The sequence below is a fragment of the Mesoplodon bidens genome (genome assembly GCF_964165515.1).
Source record: "Mesoplodon bidens genome assembly, chromosome: 7".
Classification (NCBI taxonomy): domain Eukaryota; kingdom Metazoa; phylum Chordata; class Mammalia; order Artiodactyla; family Ziphiidae; genus Mesoplodon; species Mesoplodon bidens.
The window spans coordinates 40,032,436-40,041,436 of NC_138164.1; the positions used below are offsets into that span (position 1 = coordinate 40,032,436).

Here is a 9,001-nt window from a genome sequence, read left to right on the forward strand (position 1 = left end):
CCTCTAGGTCATCGCAAAGCACCAAGCTGATCTCCCTGTGCTATGCTGCTGCTTTCTACTATATTTTAGCAGCATTAGGATGCAGGGTAAAATGGAGTGTATGTGGTAATATAGGACAAATATTTCATAGAGTGTAGCTTATTGATAATCACCACACGATCCTGTGTGATTTACATGCCTCTTAAAAATATATAGGAGCTCAGTTCATTTTGTGCTATTTTATTGTGTTTTTTAACTTCATTGCCATCAAAAAAAATGTTTGTATGCATATGGTATGTATGTGTATACCCTTCCTTTACTTTCAGAAACTAATGCAAATACATTTGTATTAAAATTTTTTTTAATTACACTTTTCTTGTTAGGAGATTAAAAATTTTCTAATAAAAGTTCCCATCTTTTATTAGGCATATATAAGTACAATATAAATGTGACACAATTCACACCATTATTTCACTCCTATACTCACCTGGATCTAGGTATATACCCAGATACTGATTTGGCTTACCTCTATGTCTCCAAATAACTGAGGCAAATACAAAAAAAAGCCCAAGAAATAAAATTACTCTTAAAAGAGCTCAATGAGCTTGTATACTTCAGTTACATTTCCACTTTGTTTAATCATGCTAACTAAAAAAAAAAAAGTTTAACTGTTCTCATTCCATGATGCCCTATTATTCTGTACTAATTTTACAGAATTCCTAATATGTTTTACATATACATGTTTTATTTATATATCTTTCCATTTCTAATATCATAGCAAAAGTCAATGTAGCTATTTTAAGAATGCTTTACATATGATATAAATTTTTAATAATAATATCTAATTAGTGTGATATCACAAATCTTAACTTCTTTGAATGTACTATTTGATTATTAAAATATCACTCTCTTGAAATAACAATGGGCAGACGATCATAAGCTTTTTTTTGACTTCATAAACACTCTTAACAACTTATTTAATATACTATTGTCCAAGCAAGTTGATTAATAGAGAATCAAAAACATACAACTTTAAGTAGAAAAAAAAAAAGCTGTATTTATGAAGATGTTTACAATAGTTTATTTGAGGTTATTTCCAATTTTTCACCAATTTAAAAAATTGACCTACTCAATGAAACCTTGTGAATGCAATGGTAAAAAGTATAACTATGAATCACAGAATTTAAATTTAGTATGAAAAAATAAGAATGGCAAATTATATTGAAGCTATGTGGAATTATGTTTATAGACAGCAGGAAAGAGAAAATTAAAACGTAAATATTGCTTGATAGGATAATGGGATTAGAGGTGGTCTTTTAAATTTTTCATTTTTATGCTAATACAATACCGTTATAAAACCCAAAAACCTTCAAACAACACATTTTTTAAAAATTGTGGTAGGGCTTCCCTGGTGGCGCAGTGGTTGAGAGTCCGCCTGCCGATGCAGGGGAGGCGGGTTCGTGCCCCGGTCTGGGGGGATCCCACATGCCGCGGAGCGGCTGGGCCCGTGAGCCATGGCCGCTGGGCCTGTGCGTCCGGAGCCTGTGCTCCGCAACGGGAGAGGCCACAACAGTGAGAGGCCCGCGTACCGCACAAAGAGGAAAAATAAATAGATAAATAAATTAAAATAAAATGTTTAAAAAAAAAAAAAAATTGTGGTAAACTACACAAAACAGAAAATTTATAATTTTAACCATTTTAAAGTGGACCGTTCAGTGATATGAAGTCAACAAAGTTTTAAAACTTTCAGAGGGCACCTGAATAAAAGATGTGTTGTCCACTGGTGATTTTAATGTATCTGGTATATAACTAAAGTCACCACAAAACTCTTTCTGGGAAATTGGCAGATCATAAACATAAAAAATTTATTTTGCTTTTTATTAAACCTTATTGTTTTGCTGTTTCAAAATTCAAATTTACTCACAAGAAAGAGTCAGTTTCATATTAGATTTGGTTTCACAAATGCTGCCCCTGCTATTCATTCTTATCACCAAAAAAAAAAAGACTATTTGTGACTAACGATAATATGTTACAGAAAATAAAAAGTTAAAAGGTTTTCAATCTGCATATCTGGGAACCTAAATTAAAGCATCACACAACATTTTCAAAAACAGAAAAGCCGGGCTTCCCTGGTGGCGCAGTGGTTGAGAGTCCGCCTGCCGATGCAGGGGACACGGGTTCGTGCCCTGGTCTAGGAAGATCCCACATGCTGCGGAGCGGCTGGGCCCGTGATCCTGTGGCCGCTGAGCCTGCGAGTCCAGAGCACAGCCGCAACGGGAGAGGCCGCAGCAGTGAGAGGCCCGCGTGCTGCAAAAAAAAAATTAAAAAAAAAAAAAAAAAAAAACAAAACAGAAAAGCCATTTGATTTGATTAAAATCTTAGTTTTAAGATAGCAGAAAGTACCTTGATAATTTTCTTTTAAGAAAGAAAGAAAACCAAGCCATTAAAGAGAAATTCTTCCGAAAGAACTGAAACATGTTATATACCTCTGACTTGGCACTCCTTCCATCTGGAGAACTTGTTTGGTAACTGTTTTCATCACAGAATGATCTAAAGTAAAATGAATTCAAATTAGAGTAATTATTTTCCAATGAGTGGCTATTTCCATTTAAAACCCAAAGCCAACTAATTATTGCTTTTCCCATACATTTAAATATGAAATCTACATTATATAATTATACACTTATTTCCCCCTTTGTGTATTCTAATTTCGTCCTCAGAAACCTAAGATGCCATCTTGCAGACTGCCCACAGTGGCTACTATTTTGGCAGCAGCAAAGGTCAACTTGAAACATTTTGCATCTAAAGTGGCTTTGGATACCTTTGGATACAAAGTACAGTCTGAGCACCGTCCAGACGCTTAGATACCTAAAGAGCATCTAAGATATCAAACCAGGGCATCCAAGATAACAAACCAAGTCCTGATATTCCCTCAAAAGCTGCTCCTCCCATCAGCCCCCTTCTTCTAAGGGATACTACCCAGTTGCACACATAATCATCAACGACTTGTCTCCTTGTTACTATTTCCTTCATACCTCACATCTATCTGCAGGTCTTGAGAGCTACACCCTCAAAACACAACCTGAATTCAACCACTTTTCACTTGCTGCAAACTTCCAACCTAACCTAGGCCATAAACATCTCTTATTTGGAGCACTGTGATAGTCTCCTAACTGGTCTCCCTGTTCCTCTTCTTTTTTCTTTTTTCTTTTTTTTTTGCGGTACACGGGCCTCTCACTGTTGTGGCCTCTCCCGTTGCAGAGCACAGGCTCCGGACACGCAGGCTCAGCGGCCATGGCTCACGGGCCCAGTCGCTCCGCGGCATGTGGGATCTTCCTGGACCGGGGCACGAACCCGCGTCCCCTGCATCGGCAGGTGGATTCTCAACCGCTGCGCCACCAGGGAAGCCCCCTGTTCCTCTTATTTATCCTCACAGGTCCCTTCTCTATACCAGGTCACCTTATTCAGATACGATTTGGATCATGCCTTTTTCCAGTTCAAACCCCTCTACTCATTTAGAATAATCCACATCTTTACTCTGGCCTTCAAGACTTTACAAGAGCAGACCCCTGGCTAGCTCCTTGACCTCATGTCATACCACACTCTTCTTCACCCGGTACTCTGCCCAGATTGGCCTCCTTGCTTTTCCTTAAATACTCCACCCACCTACATGCCTACATACTCATTGCCTCCTTGTCCTGGAATGTGCTTACTCCACATCTTCCATGGCTTGCTCCTCTCTTCATTCAGGTCTCCGTTCAAATGCCACTTCTCCAGTGAAGCTGTCCCCTAACAAACCTATCCAATGGAGTCCTACCTGCTCTCCCTCACTCTCCTTACATTAAGATACTTTTGCACTTCCTACTCTCTAAAATTATATGACTTATCTGTTTACTCATTTCTATCTGATCTCCTTCACTAGAATGTAAGCTCCATGAGGGCAAGACTTTTGTCTGTCTGGTTCACTGCTTTATCCCTAGTCCCTAAACCCGTATCTGGCACACAGAAGATGATTACAAAATTACTTGTGAATCTGACAAATGAATAAAGTACTCCTGGCAAGAATTCAGAGGTTGAACAGGAAAGAAATAATGCTCTTGTTGGAAGCAGGCTTAGTATCTAGGTTCACCTCTATTCAGAGTAGAGATAAGAAAAATTGACAAGTATAATTCACTTTAATTAGTACATTAGCTGCTAAAAACATAAGGGAAGTGCAACACTAGAAAAGTACAGTTGAAGCTTGAACAACATGGGTTTGAACCTCGTGGGTCCACTGACACACGCATAGTTTTCAATACATAGTTACTAGCGTCCTACATGATCCAAGGTTGGTTGAATCCACAGATGTGGAACCACTGACTATAAACTTATACCCAGATCTTCAACTGCATAGGGGTCGACACCCCTAACCCCACGTTGTTCAAGGGCCAACTGGATATGATGAGGAAAGTTAAACACATTAAGTTTTAAAAAACTGTCAATACCTGAACAAATTCTTTTTGTTTTGCTATGTGTTTATCAATTAAAAAAAAGTGACCACATACCAACCAGCAGATTTTTTCTTATATCCAGAACGAGCAGAGTTCTGTTGGTTTCAAGGGCCTTTAGTAAAGCCTTTGCTCCTTCACTGGTGAGGCCGCACTGCTGCAGGTCAAGTGCTTTCGATGAAAGACAAAAGGTCACTTGCTAACTCTACAGATTTAACATATAGACAACTCTCATTTTCTCACGTGTGGAAGAGTCCTGCACAAGACAAGTCATGGCAGGTTTGTAATTTTGGGTATGGAAAAAAACAGAGACATATACGCACACACATAATGCATAATCCAATTTAAAACCTCTTCTTGGATGTGCAATGATAACCCTGGCTTTAGTACCAATAAATCAGACAACAGATTTTACAATTACAGAACTGAAGAATAACTGTATATAACCTATGAGCAAAAAGCATCACAAAATGAATCTCAGTTCATAATTAGCAAGGGCGGCAGGGGCATGTAAACCTCACAAGCAAAACCTGGTGGAGCTCAGAAATGCACTGCATTCTTTTGATCATGATCTTCAGCTCCAAATCACACTTGAAACTAGTTCAAAGGGGAAAACAAAATAGAAGAAATGTAATAACTGTTAGTTTTAGAGGAAAAAAAGACAAGTCTAAGAGGATACAAATAATAAAAACTTTCAACAATGTGTGAGTAGAGAATATATACTAAAAACCTATCATGAATGTAGGATGGTCAAGAACCCTCGCAGTAAAAGGTCAGACAAAAACCAGAAAAACTGATCATGAATTCTAGTAGTTCTGGGGCTGAACAACCTACTCATTTAAACCAAAGGGATCATCACTAAAGCACAGGGATTAAAAAATATTACAGGAAAGGAAACTATCATGAGTCTTTTGTTTAAGTGTTGTGTGGACCATCACATTAAAATAACTGGAGTCTTTCAACACCCCCATGACACACAGAAATAGCAAGTCAGACATACGGATCTGACAGGATATGATACAACCCTTACAAACTCTCACTACAGAAGAATGGACACAGGGTATAATTAACCAAATAGCCAAATTAATACAAACAGCCAGTAAACCTCACCAGTCAATCAAATGAATACAAAATAAAACAAAATGTGGTTATTGTCCTATCAGATGAAGCCACGATTCTGTAAGAAAAGCCTTTAAATAATGTCTATACCCTTTGGATCCAACAACTCTCTTTCTAAGAATTTAACCAAAAGAAATAGTCAGAGATATAGGTAAGGATATATATCAGAGTACTATTTTTAACTGAAAAACTGGACAAAGCTTATATACAAGAATGGATAAGCTATGTGCACTGTGGCATATTCATGTAATGGAATACTGAACAATCACAAAAAATGATGTAGGAGATGCAAATTTACTGACTTGCTAAAATGCTCATACTAAATTAATTGAAAAAAGTTATAAAATTTGGAGTAATCCCACTTGCATAGAAAATGGAGAGGTACTCATTTTTGTAGTTTTACATTTTTTTACAAGTGCTACAGGCCAGTGTTTGTGAGAGGCAGGCTTCCCATCTACTGTTGGGGTGGACTACAAATTGGCATAGCCTTTCTGGGTGGTAATTTGGCCATGTGTATCAAATGTCTTAAAAATAGGTCACACTTAGTCATTCCACTTGTAGTACCTTATTCTACAGAAGTAATCCCGATGGACACAGAGATGTATATACAACGTATTCACATTGTTTCTGACAGGGAAAAGCAAACAAACTGTCTAAATAGAATTGCAAAGAATTGATTAAACTATGGGACATCAATACAACGCAATACTACATGATACATCTTTAAGTGAAAAAAGCAGGAATGTGAAATAGCAAGTATACTACAATTCTATTTTTGTAATCCCTAAGTGTACATATATATTTATAGAAGAAAAAAAGACTGAAAGTATATACGCCAAAATGAACAGTGATTATATCTGGGTATTAAAATTATAGGTTCTCTTGTTACTCTGTATTTTCTGTAAAGGATATATGCGACTCTTAGAGAAAGTTGAAAAGCAAAATAAAAGCTATCAGTAAAATGAGGCTTTAAAAAATCCTATCACAATAGTATCATGCCAAAAGCTAAGCATATTTCATATTAAACATTCAATATTTTCAGTTTTAGAATTTCCCTCTAAGCCATAAATCCTCACTAAGAGATTCTGCCAAAGCACTTGCACCCAGGTCACCAATGAGCGGGTTGCAGTTCAGAGTGATGCGCCTCAAACCAGCCATGCAGTCAAGATCACGTCTCCTGGAATGAAGACTCTCAGCCCAGGTTTCTTCATGCCTTCTGGTAGTCGGATACTTCAAAGATTTAATGGGATGAAATTAAGATGCTTGAATAAGGAAACAGGGTGTGCCTGAGTATGGCTTATTATGTCAGAGATTTACACACACACACACAGATCAAGCATATATGCCAGGAGCATCAACCTGAGAAATTCAACAGTCACTTCTGGTTTACGAGTCCAGTGACCCAGATACTGCTCGGTCAGTGATTAGATTCTAGCCACTGCATTTCCTGTTTCTGAACACTTATGTAAAGTTGGACAACTCAATTACAGTCTATGAATTATTTTCCTTATCTTCTAAGTCAGGGAATTGGTTCTAAATTCTATCTTTGCTGAGGCCCTATATTTCATCATCCTGTCCTCCAATGGCCTCCAAACACCTGACTGGGCAAACCATAAGAAAACTTTTTAATATGCATCTTATTTATTAACAAATTGTATACACAAAGTTCCATACATATAATTTATGTACATGATAAACTACACAGATTTTTAAAAATAATACAAAGGTAAAAATGTTCTAATATTTTCTTTTCCTAACTCCTAAGGCATTATTTTATTTTACTTATTTTTTTATAAAGATTTATTTATTTATTTGTTTGTTTGTTTGGCTGTGCTGGGTCTTTAGTTGCAGCATGCCGGATCTTTTAGTTGTGGCATGTGGGCTCTTAGTTATGGCAGGCACATGGGATCTAGTTCCTTGAGCAGGGATCGAACCCAAGCCCCCTACATTGGGAGCACATAGTGTTGACTGCTGGACCGCCAGGGAAGTCGCAAGCATTATTTAAAAAACTATATTTACAAAATGTATCTCACATGCTACCTAGGGTGTGCACACAAGCTTTAGAGCCCTGGACTATGCAGAGCCAGTTTGATGTGCCTTGGGAAAATAATGGTTTGACATTTAAGCAAAAGTACTGTCTTGAGGACATTCAATTCTTTATATTCATAAAGTAAATTTTGGTAACAGGGAACACTGACTGTCAATGAAAAAAGTCTTATTACATTCCAGAAAAAGTAAAAGACTCTAACTGCCTTTGTTACTCTAAAAGGAAAATCATTAGTGTCATTTTTCTATTAACAATAACTTATTAAAGCTCCAAGCAGAAACAACAGCAATCACTTACACAGCGCTTAGTATGTGCTAGGCACTATTTATACAAATAAGTGCATTTAAACCTCATAAGGAGGCATAGAGGTTAAGTGATTTGCCCATGGTCACTAGCTATCAAATGGGAGAAAGGGGATTTGAACCTAGGCCATTTGGCTTCCGCACCCAAGTTCCTGACTGTTTTCTACCTCAGGGGTCAATGCACTTGCCCTGTATAGGCTCAAAGAAGTTTTCAATTTTTAAAATCTAAATTTAAACATTTCCAGATTTGTGGGCTATACAGTTTCTGTTGCAACTACTCGGCCCCACTGGTGTAGGGTGAAAGGAGCCATAACTACCATGTAAACAACGGGTGCGACTATGTTCCAGAAAAACTTCCTTTACAAAGCCAGGCGACGGGCTGCATCTGGCCCACCAGCCAGAGTTTACCTATCCCTGATCTGCACCATCAAACTATTAAAAACCCTTCATGTCAAATTATTAACTAACTTTAGGCCTAAATACAGTCATTATAACCACTGTAAAGTTGTTAAGGCATTATTTTAAAAACTGTATTTACAAATTGCTGATGTACTGACTTTTATTAGTTTAAAAACTACAACAGCTAATAAACACTTGATTCATTTAAGTCTTGAAGACTAGAATGGCATAGTTTCTTCACAGTATTACAATAAATGTTTTCAGTAAAATAATACATAAAAGTATTATTAGGTATTATATATTAAATCTCTTATTTCTAAAATTAAGTGGACTATCTTTACTAAATGGTAGAATCCCAAACTGAAAACTGGTCATATTCTTTCAGCAAAATGAAAGCTGCGCTCACATGTATCAAAAGGCAAAAATTAGGGCTTCCCTGGTGGCGCAGTGGTTGAGAGTCCGCCTGCCAATGCAGGGGACATGGGTTCGTGCCCCGGTCCGGGAAGATCCCACATGCCGCGGAGTGGCTAGGTCCGTGAGCCATGGCCGCTGAGCCTGCGCATCCAGAGCCTGTGCTCCGCAACGGGAGAGGCCACAACAGTACCACACACACACACACAAAAAGACAAAAATTAACTGCCCTCTGTATCAATATATTAATGTGTTTC

At 37.6% G+C, this 9,001-nt stretch overlaps 1 pseudogene across 1 annotated transcript in view; it reads right to left on the reverse strand.

Moving 5' to 3' along the window:
* Positions 1–9,001, reverse strand: part of LOC308620769 (centrosomal protein of 78 kDa-like) — a 571,052-nt pseudogene that overhangs the window by 19,232 nt on the left and 542,819 nt on the right. The window contains exons 6-8 of the transcript in view: positions 6,641–6,815; positions 4,524–4,637; positions 2,466–2,529 (exon numbers count right to left, since the gene is read on the reverse strand). The product of the transcript in view is annotated as a centrosomal protein of 78 kDa-like (transcript). The remainder of the gene's footprint in view (positions 1–2,465; positions 2,530–4,523; positions 4,638–6,640; positions 6,816–9,001) is intronic.